Source organism: Gavia stellata, chromosome 16 (genome assembly GCF_030936135.1).
Source record: "Gavia stellata isolate bGavSte3 chromosome 16, bGavSte3.hap2, whole genome shotgun sequence".
NCBI classification, from domain to species: Eukaryota; Metazoa; Chordata; class Aves; order Gaviiformes; family Gaviidae; genus Gavia; species Gavia stellata.
Window position 1 is genome coordinate 15978052 of NC_082609.1, and position 17014 is coordinate 15995065.

The following is a 17014-nucleotide window of genomic DNA, read 5'->3' on the forward strand; positions in this document are numbered from 1 at the left end:
AATATACCTCAGTAAAAAGAGTTACAGAATATATCATTGCAGAGAAAAAGTGACTTCAGTATTTAAGGTTATTTGACTTCGCATGTACATAATTTTTCTTGTTTTTTAATGTTTCAAAGTTTTTCTGGTGAATCTTATGTATATGTCTACTCATTTTTAAACATATTCTTCTGAAGAGTATTTCCCTTTGTTATTTCCATGTTATTAATATTGGTTTACACAGTTCTTTCAGAAGGTATGAACAGGACCTAGCAATAGTATCTACTTGAAAGGGATAGTTTTTAGACTATAGTATATCTATATGTATGTGAAACCTTGGGCATTTGCTTTCACCATCAAATTAGTTCAAGGATTTTGTAGGGCTCAGGGAACAAGACTGGTCTCTCAGTTTATTTCACAAAGGATAAATATGCGGTATCCAAACGCCACTGGTGATTCACGTAGCACAGTGGACCAGGCTTCAGTCAGGTACAGTCAGACTGGAATGCAAATTATCTTGGCATCAAAGAGTGTGTTTCCCATTGATCCACGTTCATGTCGTTAAAGTAGTCAAACAATGTAGACGTCTGCATCATGCCTCCCTGCATCATGTATGTGAATAAATAGGGAGATTCAGTCTCTGGTTGTTAGCTAGATGATTAGAGAGAGAGAAATGGAAATTAAATATCCAATGAATTTGGGTGCCTTCAAAATATAGGTTAATTAAGAACTGATCTGCGTCCTGCTTGGAAAGACATGGATCTTCATCCCTTAAAGCTCCCTAGGGCATGACTATATTCATTTCATATTTCTGATTCCTAAAAAGAACTTCTATCAGCAATGGTGAGACCAGCTGAAAAATTCACAATACAACCCCTGTTCCAACAAACAACCAATCCAAAAAAAGCAGGATACTTTTAGGCAAGGAATTAATGAGCTTCGAGACATCTTTCAGTTTTTGTCTGTTTTCCTTCACTGTTTCCCCTGTCCCACTCTTGCTCTGATCTCACTGGGGAGCTAAGCCCAAAGGGATTTCATTTTGTGATGAAGACTGCAGTGTTGCTTGGAGCTGGGACTCCCACTCTTTTTGAATAATGTGGGTGGATTCCCTTCATCCTTCATGGGAGGAAAGACTCCTTAGCGAAGTATAACAATCTCCCTAACTCCATCTCTCCAGGGCCTCACAGACTCCCTTTGACTGCACACTGACAGCAAATCTATTGCAGTACTTTGGGGAGAATAGGAATTAACATTAGCCCAGGGAAAGGGATAATGTGACATCCTTTTAGTCCTATTCCTTCCATATTCTAGTGCTGTGATACTTTTACCAATGCTGAGAAACTGAGAAGGTAGGGAATGGAGATGACAGAGACAAAGAGGCTGATCTAAGGGTGGCACTGAGCAGGGTTTAAGGCAAGTGTCTGAGCTGTTATGATAGTATTGGCACTGGCTGGAGTTGTATATATTGAAAATCCTTAAATTTTCCCCATACAATACCTTTAGAACATCCCAACACCTTTTTTCCAACAGTGGGGTTGAGGGAGTGGATGTGTATCACTATCTAGCTGCTTGTGATGGTTTTGGACCCTGTGTTTTGGCAAGGTCCAAGCTGACCTTCTGCTTTTTAGATGTTCCCAAAATTACCTACATTTTATCCTGTTAGTGTGTTCTGTGCTGTCCTTTACCATTGTGTCTGGGAACTTCGATAGCATGGGGTTTTTTTATAAGTTACTTTCTTTACTGTAAATCTAGATGACAAACAAGCCATGTCACTATTCAGACAATAAAGAGGAATCTTACAGCAATAAGGAAACCTTACCTGTGCAGTGTAAACTTAAAACCACTGTGCTGGTTTTGGCTGGGATGGGGTTAACTTTCTTCATAGCAGCTAGTATGGGGCTGTGTTTTGGATTGTATGGGGCTGTGTTTTGGATTTGGGCTGGAAACAATGTTGATAAAGCAGGAATGTTTTAGTTACTGCTGAGCAGGGCTCACACAGCACCAAGGCCTTTTCTGCTCCTCACCCCACCCCACCAGCGAGTGGGCTGGGGGTGCACGGGAAGTTGGGAGGGGACACAGCCGGGACAGCTGACCCCAACTGACCAAAGGGATATCCCATACCATATGACGTCATGCTCAGTATATAAAGCCGGGGGAGGAAGAAGGAAGGTGGGGACATTCGGAGTAATGGCGTTTGTCTTCCCGATCAACCGCTACGCGTGATAGAACCCTGCTTCCCTGCAGATAGCTGAACACCTGCCTGCCGACGGGAAGTGGTGAATTAATTCCTTCTTTCGCTTTGCTTCTCCGCGCAGTGTTCTTTTGCTCTACCTATTAAACTGTTTTTATCTCAGCCCACGAGTTTTCTCACTTTTACTCTTCTGGTTCTCTCCCCCACCCCACCTGGGGGGAGTGAGTGAGCGGCTGTGTGGTGCTTAGTTGCCAGCTGGGCTTAAACCACGACAACCACAAATGTTAAATTCCAAGATTTGAGGACCTGAATTCAAATCCAAACTTATGTCATCAGTTTAAGTGATTTAGCTGGTTTTGTTACATGTTATACCGTCATGCAAAAAAACCATCATGCAAAAAAAAGGAAGAAATTTAGACAGGCCAAACTCAATTTTTATCAGCAGAGCTCCAGCAGCTTTTGCTTCACGTGCTGTAAACAGCTAGTTCATGCTAACCGATCTTGTCAGCATTATGGAACCTCCACAGCCGCTGCTATATGGTGGCTATATGGTGGCTTCAAAAGAATAGCATTACATATATTGTAACGCTGTCTTTCGGTCTGGCAGAGGAACACAGCAGACCAGAGGTGAGCTGACCTAGCAGACCTTTATGAGAAATTTTACAGCACCTCACTGAATTCGTCTGGATCATTAGTCCTGTAGTCTCCTCGCTGCGTACAAAACACTCTGTGTTTACATTGACTTAGTTTTGTAAATAGTGACACTGGTTTTGTACCTACCTCTAGATTACAGATGATTTAATAATGATTGTCTTACAACTGCCCTGAATAATATTACTACTACTTTCTGAAGGGTATAGAATGCGCTCACTCTGAATGTGATCTGGTTTCGTCCCCATGACAGGTCCAACTCTTCACTTGCTTTTGTGGTCTGCATTTGTGGCATGTTGGCAGAGCTGCGAGGTGTAGCATGGGAGACAGTCTCAGAGGCAGTTGTGTGCCTTTATACCCACAAACTCTTATGAATAGCTTCATAGACTTAAAAGATTTTCATGGTAGTTAAAGGGTTATTGAATTAAGCCTTGTGACATCTTGGTGTGGGTTAACCCCACACAGCCCACACAGCTGCTCGCTCACTGCCCCCAAGCAGGATGGGGGTTTGTGGGTTGAGACAAAGACAGTTTAATAAGTAAAGCAAAGCTGCATGTACAAGCAAAACAAAAGAAGGCATTAATTCACTACTTCCCCTTGGCAGGCAGATGTGTAGCCATTTCTTCTTCATCATGCGTAACCGTTACTTGGGAAGACAAATGCCGTAATGTACCCCCGCCTCATTCTTCTTCCGCCCCTTTTTATTGCTGATCACGAGGTCATATGGTACGGGACATCCCTTTGGTCAGTTGGGGTCAGCTGTCCTGGCCGTGTCCTCTCCCAACTTCTTGTGCACCCCCAGCACACTCGCTGGCAGGGCGGCGTGAGAAACGGAGGCTTGATGCTGTGTGAGCGCTGCTCAGCAAAAGCTAAAACCTCCACTGTTTAGGCCACGGATCCAAAACACAGCACCCTATGAGCTGTTATGAAGAAAATGAACTCCATCTCAGCCAAAAACAGTACACATCATTATCTGTTATTTTATTTTTTATAAATAATAGCTCAAATCAAATAAATGTTTTAGCTGTGCTTTGTTCTGCAGCATAACTCAGACTTCTCACTTACACTTAAATGTTAGACCAGCTTTCAAACATCTGCTTTCTTTTCCAGTGCTATTAGTAGAACAGCATAACATAATACTAAACTACCTAGTGGCAGCAGGTTTCGTATTTTCTGTTTTAAGGAAGAGCTCTGAGTCTTGTTTTACATTCCTGAGAAATAAAAGTAGCTTTTACATGAAGAAATAAAAATAAACAAGTAAAGAAATTACAGAAACTTTGAATTCACTCCTGTAGAGCATGTGTTTCAGATAACTAATTTTTAGGTGTTATTTTTTGCATACCCCAGTTGTCTTAGCAATTCTATGCAAGTTTTAAGCTCTGTGTGGAATTGGTAGCACTTTGCTGTCTTAAGTGCCAGATCTGTAGGTTGCTAGATGCAGCTGAGTGCCATTAATTGTTCTAGAATTGGGCACAGCAAAATTGTGCATATTAAGTTAGAGACCAAAAGAAAAAAATCAAGCATTGATTGTGCCAGCTGATTATTGTGTGTTAGAAGAGGAATCTATGTTTGTTAAGTGATTATTCCATAATGTGATGATAACTGTAAGAAAAGGCGGGTAATCTTATTTATCTTTTTATTTGACTTTCTCTCTTTGAAAAAATTAAATGAATGTAGAGGTCGAAGATTCTGAATCAAATTTCTAATAAGCCATGACTGCTACTCACAGTGACATTTTTTCCCCTACTGGGAATAACATTATGCATCTTTCCTTTTTCGAAGAAAAAAGTGGAAGGGTACAACAACTCCTTATGATTTTCTGCAAGTTACTATGCATTTATTATGATTGTGACATTGAAGTCTATAGTCTTTTTTGACAGAAGAAAGGAAAAAGTGTAAGTAAAATGTTGGTTTAAAAAGTATTAAACCCAGAATTATGACAGCATTGCACAATTAGCTCTTACTTTAAGCATTTATGGCGGCTACAAATTCACAGCACAGTTTTTGAGGCAGTAACAAATGCGGGGAGGGAACCAAAACCAGAATGAGTGCAATTGACATTTTACAGTCAGAACAAAGGGATGAAAGTGTATGGCTTGTAGACAACTACTTATGTATTACATATTAGCCCCTTAAACTAGAACTAAACTCAGTATCACCCCTTAAAGAGGCTTCATGCAGTTAATTATTAGTAAATTAAGTCCTTCAATCATTCTGAAGGTTGAAGAACATTAAATTATATAGCGCTTACCAAATGATGGCCAAAATCTGACTTGATTTACACTCTGGAGTCAATGGTGTTCAAGAGGTTGTGAATCAGGGCAGAGTCTGGCCCTCTTAATAATTAAAGTAGAACAAAAATAAAGAGCTCATTCAGAATGTCACTGTGAATCTGCAAAGCATTATGGTATAGAACTATACACCTCCAGGAACACAGTGCTATGTAGCTGTATGACAGAGGAGAGGAAAACTCACTCCACTTCAGGGGCTTTCTTGAATAAAAATGATTTGTATGGATGTTCTGCAGTTTTGCTGTGAGCCTTGGGGAATGCCTTTGATGCAGTTGATTAGGGAACAAGATTTCAACCTTGTAGACTCAGTAAGATCTTCACATGCTTAAATACAGATAATTAGTCTCAGTTCTCTTATTTTTCTTTTTTTTTTCCCTAAAATTACACCCTTTTTTTTTTTCCTTTCTTGTACTATTCATTGATTGTAAGAGTTTGTTTAATTGCCAGTGCAATACCCTGTTCCTAATTTATGCAGTATAAATGACCATGTCTAATTTTTATTTTGGAATATAAGATGACATACATTTTAAAACAGATTTTTAAAGGGAGTAGGAAATTCCTTCACATCTATCTATGTAGTGTAATGGAGTGAGGTGCAGAGATTCCTAATCTAGCTCCAAGCACGCTGACGTATGCAGTGTCATGGCAAGATAGTAGCTCAGGAGCAGCCTAGCCAAGTTGGGAAGTAGGTGTGTCCTCACATAACGTGTAACACGTATGAGCTTCTGCTGGGGTCAACGTTTGCTACATCTTCTCTGACATGAGCTTTTCAGCAGGATAAATTTGATGTGCAGAAGACTGTATTCAGTTCCAGTGGCATAGTTCACAGGATGCGCTGTATGCAGGGATGGGGAAAACATTGGTGGGAGTAGTTAACTTGGGCATAGCCAACAAGATGACGTCATTATTTAGAATGTCTGAAAATGGTTTGATGAGCCCTGGGATTCAGTGCATGGTTATCCATCATGAGAGTGCTTTGGCCTACAGGCTTATTTTAGTCCATGATTCTTTGCTGTCCTAAAAGATGTTGCATTCTGCCAAATACTCACATGAATTCAGCTATGTAGGTGGGTAAATATGTGTGGCTAAGCCATTTTTTCCTATCATCATGGATGAAAGCTTGATTTTCAGCCTTGTTGAGCATAGTTTTGCTCTGATTACTCTGCTCTAAAGAAGCATTGGTCCAAGGTAAATTTTGGGCACAGCGTATTCCACCATATCTGGAAAATGTTCCGATAGTTTTAATTCTCTCTCTGTTGGCAGACTTGTTACTGACTGGTTCAAATTATTTAACTATGGAGTTACCTATTTTCCATATCTGTAAATAAATTGCCTTTCTCAGAGAGGTGTTGAAAAGATGATTCACTTGCTTATTTCATGGACTTCAAACCTAATGAGAAATATAGGGAGTGCATTAGTCTTTGATTCCTGTTTTTGAGTATGGACCCATCTTGTGTATGGAAGGAAGAGGATCACAGAACGGTTCAGAAGCCTGGCATGCTATTGTCTGAGGGACTTTTTTATGAAGCCGTTTCAAAGTGGGTTTGTAGACAATGTACAGTATGTTAATTCTATGTCAGAGCATTATACAGGGAATGCAACGGGAGTTTACTGTGCATACTTGTTCATGTGCCAGGATGTGTTCTAGTGTTGAGGTATCAAATCCACAGATCAGAGTCTTGCCTTTAATCACCCTACTCTGGCACAGGTTAAAGTAAAACAACACACCCCTCCTCCCAAAAAAACCCAACAAAAACTGCTGGTTGTGTTCCGCTCTGATGCACCAGTTCAAAATGGCTTTCTGTCTCACTCCACTGGTTTCTTGGAGGTGGGGATTGATCTGTGAATCTCTTGCATGATATGTTTGAAATATTTATCTGAGCTGTCAGGTGGTGTCCAACTCACTCATTACTAGGCAGCAGAGGGAGGCCGGGCTGTCAGGAAGTTATCATTTTCATAAGATATGGCTCTGTGTTGATATTTATGGACAGCAGGTTCTATGCTTTATTAAACTTTGCAACTGGAAGAGCTAGTTGCAAGGTATTTGATTTAAATGTTGAAAATGGTAGACTAAAGGTAACTGTAAATTATATCCAAACAATGTTAGCATTGTCGTTATCTGTAATATTAATGGTCTTTTTTTTCCTATTTCTCATTGCACCTTTATTCTTAGAAATTATTTTTTTTGCTTTCCCTTTTCCTCATTTTCTTTTGCCCTAAGTTTTTCTTTTCTAAGCATGTCAGTGACTGGCGTGCAACCCAGTGTCATTGGTATCTGGTAAATGACCTGTGTTTTGTTTCTTGATCTGAATACTCCCTGATCTACCTGAGCTGAGTGAAACTTGCCTTCAGGGTGCTACAAAGTTTGCCATGATCAAAGAAAAGAGGACCTTTCTCATGGTGCAACCAGGCACCAACAAAAGCTTGTCCTGCCTCCTATGAATTGTAAGTTCAGTTTTGCTGCAGATTATTAGTAAGAAAGAAACCATCAGATGAAATCAGGCATGTCATTTCTTCTGTTGTGTGCTCTCTCTTACACCAACGTTATGCCATGATACAATACTACTGTCTGTTCTGTGGGAACATGGTGCTACATACAGCCAAGACTGAAAGGTTTCATTATATGTTGGATTCCAGGAGCGTGACAGACATTTTTACATTATACAAACTACCTAAAATTGTAGCTCTTAACTGTTTTCATTGTCTGAAAGGCACATCTTATAACTATGGGATAGGAATGTTATCTTTAGGTCAAATTACTGTGTGCTGAAGCATGACCCAATTTTCAGTTTAATGTGAATCCTATTTTTGGTTGTGCAAAAAAATATAAGAAACACCCATTGACTGTGAGGTGCTTATTTCAGTTTTATTAAAGAGCTGCTGATTGCAAGTTATGGGATGCTATAAAATTGAAACTGCCTTATTTAAAAGCATTCTCACTTGTGTGACGGTAAAAGGTTGATTTTGTAGCTGTGTAGATATTGTGTGAGGTTATTTAGATAGTGGTTCTTCATCTGCAGATATTTTCTGTTCTTTCTCTGAAAATAGAAGTCCTGACACTTTTACATTTTGACAGTTAATCTTTAATTCTTCACCATACCAATTAACTGTGAACTATTAGAGAAACAATAAGCCATGAATCATCAGCTACAAGTAGGCAGAGAGTTTAATAGTCAAGAGATTGAGCATTTCTTAATCTTATATATACTCCACATCAAAGTGAATAAATCCAAGGTTAAAAAGAAAGGCCATCACACTCCCCACTGGTTTTGGAAACAACTTATTTCTTTCTCTCTTATTCGTCTGCTGGTACAACACAACAAAAGGAAGGACCTGATTCTGCAATCCTTGATTCGTACAAGAAGCTCTTATTTCTCTATCAGTCACACTATGCAGAGTATATTATTAATAGACATTATTCACAGTATTCAAATAAAATTCATGAGAACAAAAAGCCTTCTTCTGTAAACTTTTAGTTCTATGGAGACTCCTCATGAAAATGAATACTCCCATTTCAAGGGTATTATGTGTGGCAGTACAGCTATTCAATTAAGAGCCTTTGAAACCTTTAAAAGCTTGTACTCTGCCTAACTATGAGCGTATAAATAGTCTTTGGCTTTCATAGAGTTACTCATCTGTCAGAAGTTAAGCTGGAGTTCGTGTATATTGCTGGATCAGTGCCAGAGTCTCCTGCATCTTGCAGAACAAAGTTACTAGATCAAAAGGCTGAAGACGTTTCTGTGGTCAGAACTGCACGGGAATTGGGCTGCTTCACCTTAAAGATTTTGAAAATGATTGGTTAGTGCAGTACTTCCTAAATACAGTTAACAGCTACAGAAGGTTATAAAGAAAGAATAATTCAGATTATATTTATAATTAAAATGTTTGCCACATGCTAAACAGAATTGGATGCTATGCATTTATAGAAAGCTAACTGCCTTTAGAGCAAGCAGCTACATTTCACACAGGGCAAATGCAATTAAAAGAGTTTCACAAATGCAGTGTCTGTAAGTCAGGTTTTTTATATACAGTTGTAGAGCATTTCACTCTAATAGGGCTCCTGCAATGGTGCTGACTTTCAGATCAGTGGGTATGCACTGCCTGGTTGGAACTTCTTTAAAATTCTAAGTGTAGGAGGCTCAGATTTGGATTTCTGCACCTTCTCACAAGATTGGTAAACAGAGGTAGGCTGGTATATTCTGGAGAATATTTTTCTGTAGGAAAATACTTACTCATCAAAAATGACAGTCTGAAGGAGAAAGGATTAAATGAAAAAGACTGTTTCAAACCTAAATTTAGAAATGTTTTCAGTTCCTAGAAGGTATTGCACAAATGGTTCGAAGGAGCCCCGCATCTGTCAAAGTGACCCATTTTGGTGGTCTTTGAGCATTTGATGGGAGGGGGCTTAGTTCAGAGTAATTTTTTATTTCATAATCCATATTTAATTTGCCAAATTGGCATGTTTTATAGATGTCTGTGTGAACAAAATATTCAGTGCAACATTGAAATAGGATGAATGTTGAATTTAGTAGTTGGTATATCCAAGGAACATCATTAAGTAGCATCCATCTAGATGAAATGGTAAGAAACAAAGAAACAAAGAAATGGTAAGACTTCTAATTTTATGTGTTTTAGATACTTTTAGTTTATCAAAATGCACCCGAGGCCAGTGCTGCTTCCTTACCATTATCTTTCATTTCTCAGCCATTTTTTGAATAATTGTAGGAAATTCTGTTAGTGTTTCCTTGTTCAGGTATTCCAAGAAACAAAATACTTAATCTGAAAACCCACAGGGATCAATAACATTCTGCTATCATTCTTTTTCCAAAGCAGTTTGTTGCCAATAAAATTTCCTCAGTACCACTAAAGGTTCTAATGTGTTTAAATAAATTAAATAGGAGAATTAATCAAATTCTACTCTGTATCATTAGGAGTAATGAATAGCTAAAAATCCTGCTCTGTTGGAAATGTAGAATTGCTTAATTCAGATTTCAGTATCAATAATGCTGATATAGGGGAAACAAGTAAAAGGTGTTAAGGGGCCTGTTAAGAATCATTATGTGATCTAGTTCCACAAAGATAAAAGCAAATATTGAGATAGAATTTTATTTGCATTACATTACTAATTTACTATCACATTAGTTATGAACCAGAGTGGAAACATTTTCTTCTGATCAGGGCGACAGTAATCAGAGTACACACTTGGAAGGGACCTAAACAATTGTTCTGGACCATCCGTGATCTCAGGGCAGAATGTTCCAGTCTGGTATTTCTTTGCAGTGAAACTTCCTTCCAATTGATACATTTTCAAGAAGTCTATACATTTAAAAGAACAAAGACTTTTTTCTCAAAAATCCCCAATGATCTATTTCTCCAACAGTCTGGGAGAATATTTGTAATCACTCCTACTTAAAAACTAACCAACTCTCCAACAGTATTTCATTTATACTGATCTTCCTTTAGCCTGCAGTCTATCAAGATTTACTCTGAATTACCAGTTTACTATTAGGTATTGAGATGGAGTTTCTGTGTATTTAAAGTAATGGGAGCTTTGGGAGGAGGAGTTGAAAGGAGGAGTGACAAGGTGGTGTGCAGTGTTTGAAGTAAACAGTGCATTTATGTGAATTCTTTGCTTTGTGATCCAAATCCAGTGGGGAGAAAGCAGGTGTTATTTTCATGGTTAGGGCACACATTCTTCTAGCTGGTGATTTCTATGGTAAACCGGGATCCCAGAAGCTCTTATTGTTGTCCATCTCTACTACAGCTGTTTTTTAGGGTCAGTATCCTGAGAACCTTGCCTGCTCAGAAGACTACTTTATTCCATGACTAACAGTTGCAAACCCAGGGTGAGCACGAAATAGAATAGGGCACTATATAATTTCTTTTACTGTCTGAATGGAAATTAGTAGACTATGGTTGGGATTATCAGAAAGAGATGAGAATAAATCATATAAAGGGATACAGAAATAGTCAGTATGTCTATCAATGTACTTTTATATTCTGGAAGGATGATTTCCATAAAACAGTGGTGGAAAGGGAGGAGGAGGTGGAGAAATGAGCCCTTCAGGAGATGGTCTGTGCTGAAGCACTTAAAGCCATTTGGAAAACCTACCGAGAACTGAGCCAGAAACTTCCAGACCTAGATAAGAGAGATGCTATATTTTGTGTCAAAACAGCAAAAAGCTGCTATCCTTTTTCATCTTGCTTCAGAGAGGCCTGTAGTCTAAACTACGAGTGATGGTGATAGCAGTCTTTTAATGGGAATTTTAAACAAATAGAAGTGCACGTAAAACAATACTACAGACTAATTTGGAGATACCAGCAGTTTTTAAAAAGTTGGTTCCCTAATTTTGATCCTTTGCATTTATGAGAAATGGGCTTATTCTCTGTTGAACTGTGAAACGGAAGTATTTTTGCAAGTGTCAAGTTAATATTTTGTTTATTGTGGTGTTACTTTTGTGGGGGGACTAACTTAAGTGAAATATTTTCCCCCTCTTTGCAATATATAATTATAATAACTTTGTATTTAATTTCTCTTGAAAGTTGAATAGCAATAACACTACTGTAAAAAAATTTACATTTGAAAGAACAGTTTTGAAATTTTGATGCACATTTGATACACCTTTACCTCTCAAAAAACACTGAAGTTAACTTAAAGGTCAATTTAAATCAGAATCTCTTCCTTGGTTATTGTTGTTTTTCTTTTTATATATTTTAGGATAGATATATATGTACATATTGTTCTTTCCCGCATGTATAAAATAATTGAAACCTAGATATATTCTTTGATTTTTTTTTTCTGAATCACTTGCTCATTTTTAAAAATTTACACCAGACTTTTTCAACACTCCACTGCCGACAATGGTCTGGACTATATCTTCAATCTTTTCAGTGGCCAGAAAAAGTATTAATCCAGAGGGTTATGCTGTGCCTTAGCAATGAAGGACCATTTCCTTTTTTATTTGCTGACTGTTTCTTCTTGTTTGCTATTTATGAAAAATTTTTTTACAGTTGCATGGATTTTTTGGCTATTATTTTTTGCATGGCAAGTCCAGCAGTTTACAGCAAAAAATGAGTTTAAGTTCTCTAACTCATCTTGCAGTTTGGACCTTAAACTCATGCTCTTTGTGTGTGGTGAGGACCTTCATCTTACTGCCCAACTAATGCCATAATTGCACTCTTTTTTTAAACAGTTATTGCATTGCATTGACAGGAAAAATTACTATGATGCTGAATTCTGGCTGTTTGTCTAGGGTATTGCTTTTGTCACAGAAAGAATTTCCGTTCTTTTATTGAGGGATTTACTGTCTTGTAATGATACAGTAAGAAACTGTATTTTTAAAATCAGATGCAATTACACTTTTCATCAACATTCATGTTATATTTTTTAGAAGTTTTTGAAGACCGGTGGTAGATAGTTGGCCTGAGATGTAGAGCTACCTGCTGCTATTTATTCAAGGAACAATGATAAAAAGCTTTAGCCCGTGTGTTTCTGAAATATACTTTTATGTTTTAATAACAAGCTGATACATTGTGATACTCTGTCAGTTCTAAAAAAATCTGTATCATCCTCCCTTCCCTTTTCTCATGGGGTGGTGTAACACAAAGTGTTTAAATTGTAATATAATTTGTGATGGGATAGTGTGTGTCATTGTACACATTTCCTATCTTCCAGACTACCAGAAAATTATAGTAATATCATAGTAAATAGAGAAGCCTAATGCAAGAATCTTCAAGTCACCAAAGAGACTAGGAAATGGCCTCATGGGATGTTTTTCTGAGCCAGTCTCACAAATCCAGGCTTTCAACACCTGCAATGTTACATGTAGATAAAACATCAGATGTTTAAAAGAAACACACCAAAACCCAAAAAACCTCAACAACTGAATGTAATGAACATGGTTGTTGTAGCTTTTGTTGCAGCTGCTACAACAATGAGCAATTCAGTAAGGCCTATAGGATTAGGATTTAGCAGTATAGTTTGGCAAATACAGTATAACGCCATTTAAAACTATGCCATGTCTCCACAGAATCATCATGTTATAAAGCAACACCATGCATGGCATTACAAGGTAAATATCACCACATTCCGTCATCAGCTCACCAAGTCTATGCTCCAGTATATTAGCATAGCTGAAAATGAAAAATTGCTTGTTAATTCTGTTTAAAAAACAAAAAAACAAACAAAACCAAAAACTAAACAGAAAAATATGTAAAAGTGCAGTCGGTAGGAGTTCTGTTGCCGTCGTCAGCAGACGACAGTCAGTGGATGTCAGTCAGCTGACTCCCGCTGACTCCCAGCACATATAAAGTCCTCTTATTGCTGACTTTCCATTAAGTTGGGTCCAGTATCTTTCTTTTTTCTTTTCTTCTGTCTTTTTTAATGGTTTCTGTACTCATTTCAGTGTTGCAGTTTCTAGAACAGCCCCTCATATAGCTGAAGACTAGAAGATTGGCCTAGGCATGAGAAAACATTGAAAAGCAGGAGGATGGAAATTTTTCTTGTTGGCTTTCTCAAAAGAAGATGTATGATGTTACGACTCCCAGAGGGTGTCATTACATTATTGTCATGTGAATTAGCACCTACTCTTCTCAGTGGGGAATTCACATCTCTGGACTCCTGTGGGTTCTTTACAAACACAAAGAGGCATTAGTTACACGGGTAAGGTTTTAGTGTTTTGATTTTTTTCTGTGCTACCATAATGTTTAGAAATTACCTATGCAGTTTTTAAAAGTAAAGCTGAGATTGAAAAGCACTGCAATATCCCAACCTATTGCTTTTGCCATATTGGCAAAGGGAACATTTCTTACTCTTTGGGAAATGCTGCTGAGAGAGAAGAGGCGAGCACCCGTTCTAGTGAATGTTGTTAGTATTTCCTAACCTTTGTTGCTGGCTAACATTTTGAATAGCAAAAGTAGTATGGAAAAAACACTTATTTTCATTCATATTCATGCATAATTGTGAGCTTACAGAGGGGATTTAGAATTTAATTATATTCTTGAGTATGAGAATTCAATGGCAAAGTCTACCCTTCAGCTTATACAGTTGCAAACTCCAAAATACATTTCAAACAACTTTGTACTCATATGTCAAAGCCTGAAAACACAATGAATCACTTGAATTTTGGCCCTCAGGGAGCAGTGCCCTGTCATCTTGGGTCCTGCTACACTTTCCAGTGATGCCTAATTGGCGTGGAACTGTGTACAAGTAGTGATTCACTGTGGAGAGGAAGGAGGGGCAGTGGGCTGTGAACACATAATATGATAAAGGACTAGAATACATTGACATAGGAGTCTACATACTGGTATTTCGTCCCAGGGCTCAAGCTCAGTCATTCAGGGAATATGGCTGTGAAGACATGACTGTTAGAGTTTCACTTAGTCTATAAACGCTGCTTTTAGAGCAAGAGAGGTACAGCAGGGTCCGAACTCATCTGAAGATTTGACATAGATCTTACCGCACCTTCTCCTTTTAAAGCAAGTGTCCCCAAAAGGACCTTGAATCTCAGAGGCAAAGTTCTACTAAAACATCCGCTAGAATAATGAAATTGCAATCAGCTTGGTAAGATAACAATCAAAGGATTGTACCTTGCAGGGGCAGTTATTTCCTCCACACTTTCAGTCCAGCAACTCATTGGCAACAAGTTCATTACATCTGTTCAGGTTCTTTGGAAAAGTCCCTTTATCCTTATTACTTCTGAGACTTAGTTTTTTATTTAGCAATTTCCTCCTCTCTGCTTGAACTATAGATTCTACTAGTCTGAATGTCTCACTTGCCCCAGTGCAAAAATGGTCACCCATCCACCCCTAATCTCAGCTGCATGCACTTGCACCCGTCGAATCCCCTCTTCCTTTCAGTGGGTTACACCTGCCCCAGAAGCAGCAACCCCACATTACCACCAATTCATTCATACTTTAAGGGAGGATAACATATGATGCACAGCAGATTATAAATAAGCAATAAACTCATGCCATCTATCAAGGGGCAGAACATTAAGAGTGTTTCTAGTTCAGAATAAATCATCATGTTTATGTCCCGCCCGTGTCAAAGGACTGATCTACAGAGAGGGTAATGGTGAATTTTTGTAACTGTTTGCTTTTTTGATTCAAATGCAAAGCACATGTTATGAATCTGAGCGTTGTCTACTGTTCCTTTGGGCGAAAAGATACGATCATATAAAGTCAAGTCTTTACCACGGTTCTTGCAGGTAAAACCAGCTTCATTCACAAGGATATGCTTTTATCAGCACCAAAACTAAATAATTCTTTCTAAAGCTGAATCGTACGGTGAAACAGAAGTAGTTTCCATGTTACTTTGCTCACAACACATAGCAGCTATGAATCTTGATCCAGATTGCCAGTGATGTAGATCAGTATAGATCTACCAAGTTCAGCAGAGGGTCTAGGTTCCCATCAGCTTAGCTGTGTATTGGAACTGGTCATGTAGTAGTGGACTCCCAGACTTTTTGGAGCAATAGAGTTTGTAGTAGAAAAAGTGAACCCAAAATATACGTCATATTAAGTTTTAATCCTGTGCTCTTTCTTCTTTTTAGAAGTGGTTCACTCAGTCTCCTAATCACAGTGTATTATGTTGCTGCTTCACAATCACACTCCAAATGCAAATCACTTCACTGGTTTCTTAGTGACAGCAAGCCCTGTCAGCAGTGGGTACTTTGAATATGCCAATAAGATTTTAACTGCTTGGAAATGGTTGCAAGGGACACTGTTTTGGGAAATTACAATCAGGGCATTCCATCAGAGGGCTGCTAAAATAGCAGTGCTTTATTTCCACCAGCCTATATGCAATGAGCTAATAAGTGATTACTGTCTTTGTATCTTTATGTTTGAGGACTAGGTAGAGCATTTTGTTCAGTGAACAATGATTGTGTCTTCTCAAGGCATATGCAACTTCATTAATATTAATGAAGCTTGCATGCATGCATCAGAAAGGGCTTATACCCTATATAATCTCTACTTGTCTCGGCAAATTTAGCTTCATCATTGTCTATTTACTAAAAATAAGCCTTGTGGAGTTGATGTATAACTTTTGCCTGGTTTGTGTTGTGAACAGTTACCATTGTCTTGATCTCTGAGACTATGAAACCACCTTCTGCTCATTTAAGAGAAGGAAGCTAACTGTGACCTTTACAAAAAGGATGTCCATTTGTCAGTTGTCCATCTGTCATTTGGAGAGTCTGTGGACAAAGAAGGTGAAAGCTCAGAGATTAACACAGAAGTTCAACACGTTTTGTTATCGTTTTCCTGTGATTCTAGTTCTACATTTTTAACCTTGTGTAAAATGCCATGTGTGAAGTTGCAGTGGAGATCAGAAGGGAGAAAATACTATTCAGAGCACTTTCCCCACTACAAGTGCTTCTGACAAGCCTGTTCCTTTCATTCAGTTTGAACTGGTGGCTCAACAAGCTGAGTTTTTATTTAAGCATTTAGAAATTATGTTTGTAAAGAAGAGATGAGAAGGGGGAATCTGCCTTTAAAGTACTGAAAAGTGTTCATTGACATCACAAGTTCTTAATATGTGCCTTCACATGTAATTTTGATATGTATACACATACAAAATATTTTTCCTAAATTCTTTTCACCAGTTTAAATAAAAAAAAAAAAATTCTATACACTTAAAAAACTACCTTTTTTAAAAAAATTAAGTTGAATATCAGCCAAGGTTCAGAGGTACCTGTAACAGAAAATGAAGTGATGGAAATTTCTGAAATTTGGTCAGATGGCCATATCTGTAGCCATTGGCTCACCTAGTGTAAGCCATCCCATCAAGACAGAGAATTATATTAAGTAACAAACTGTATAATATTTGGGAATTGCAGTGAATAAATAGCTGAGTCTCAGCTGCCATTGCACTTTCCTGGGAAAAAGGACATATGTAATTCTT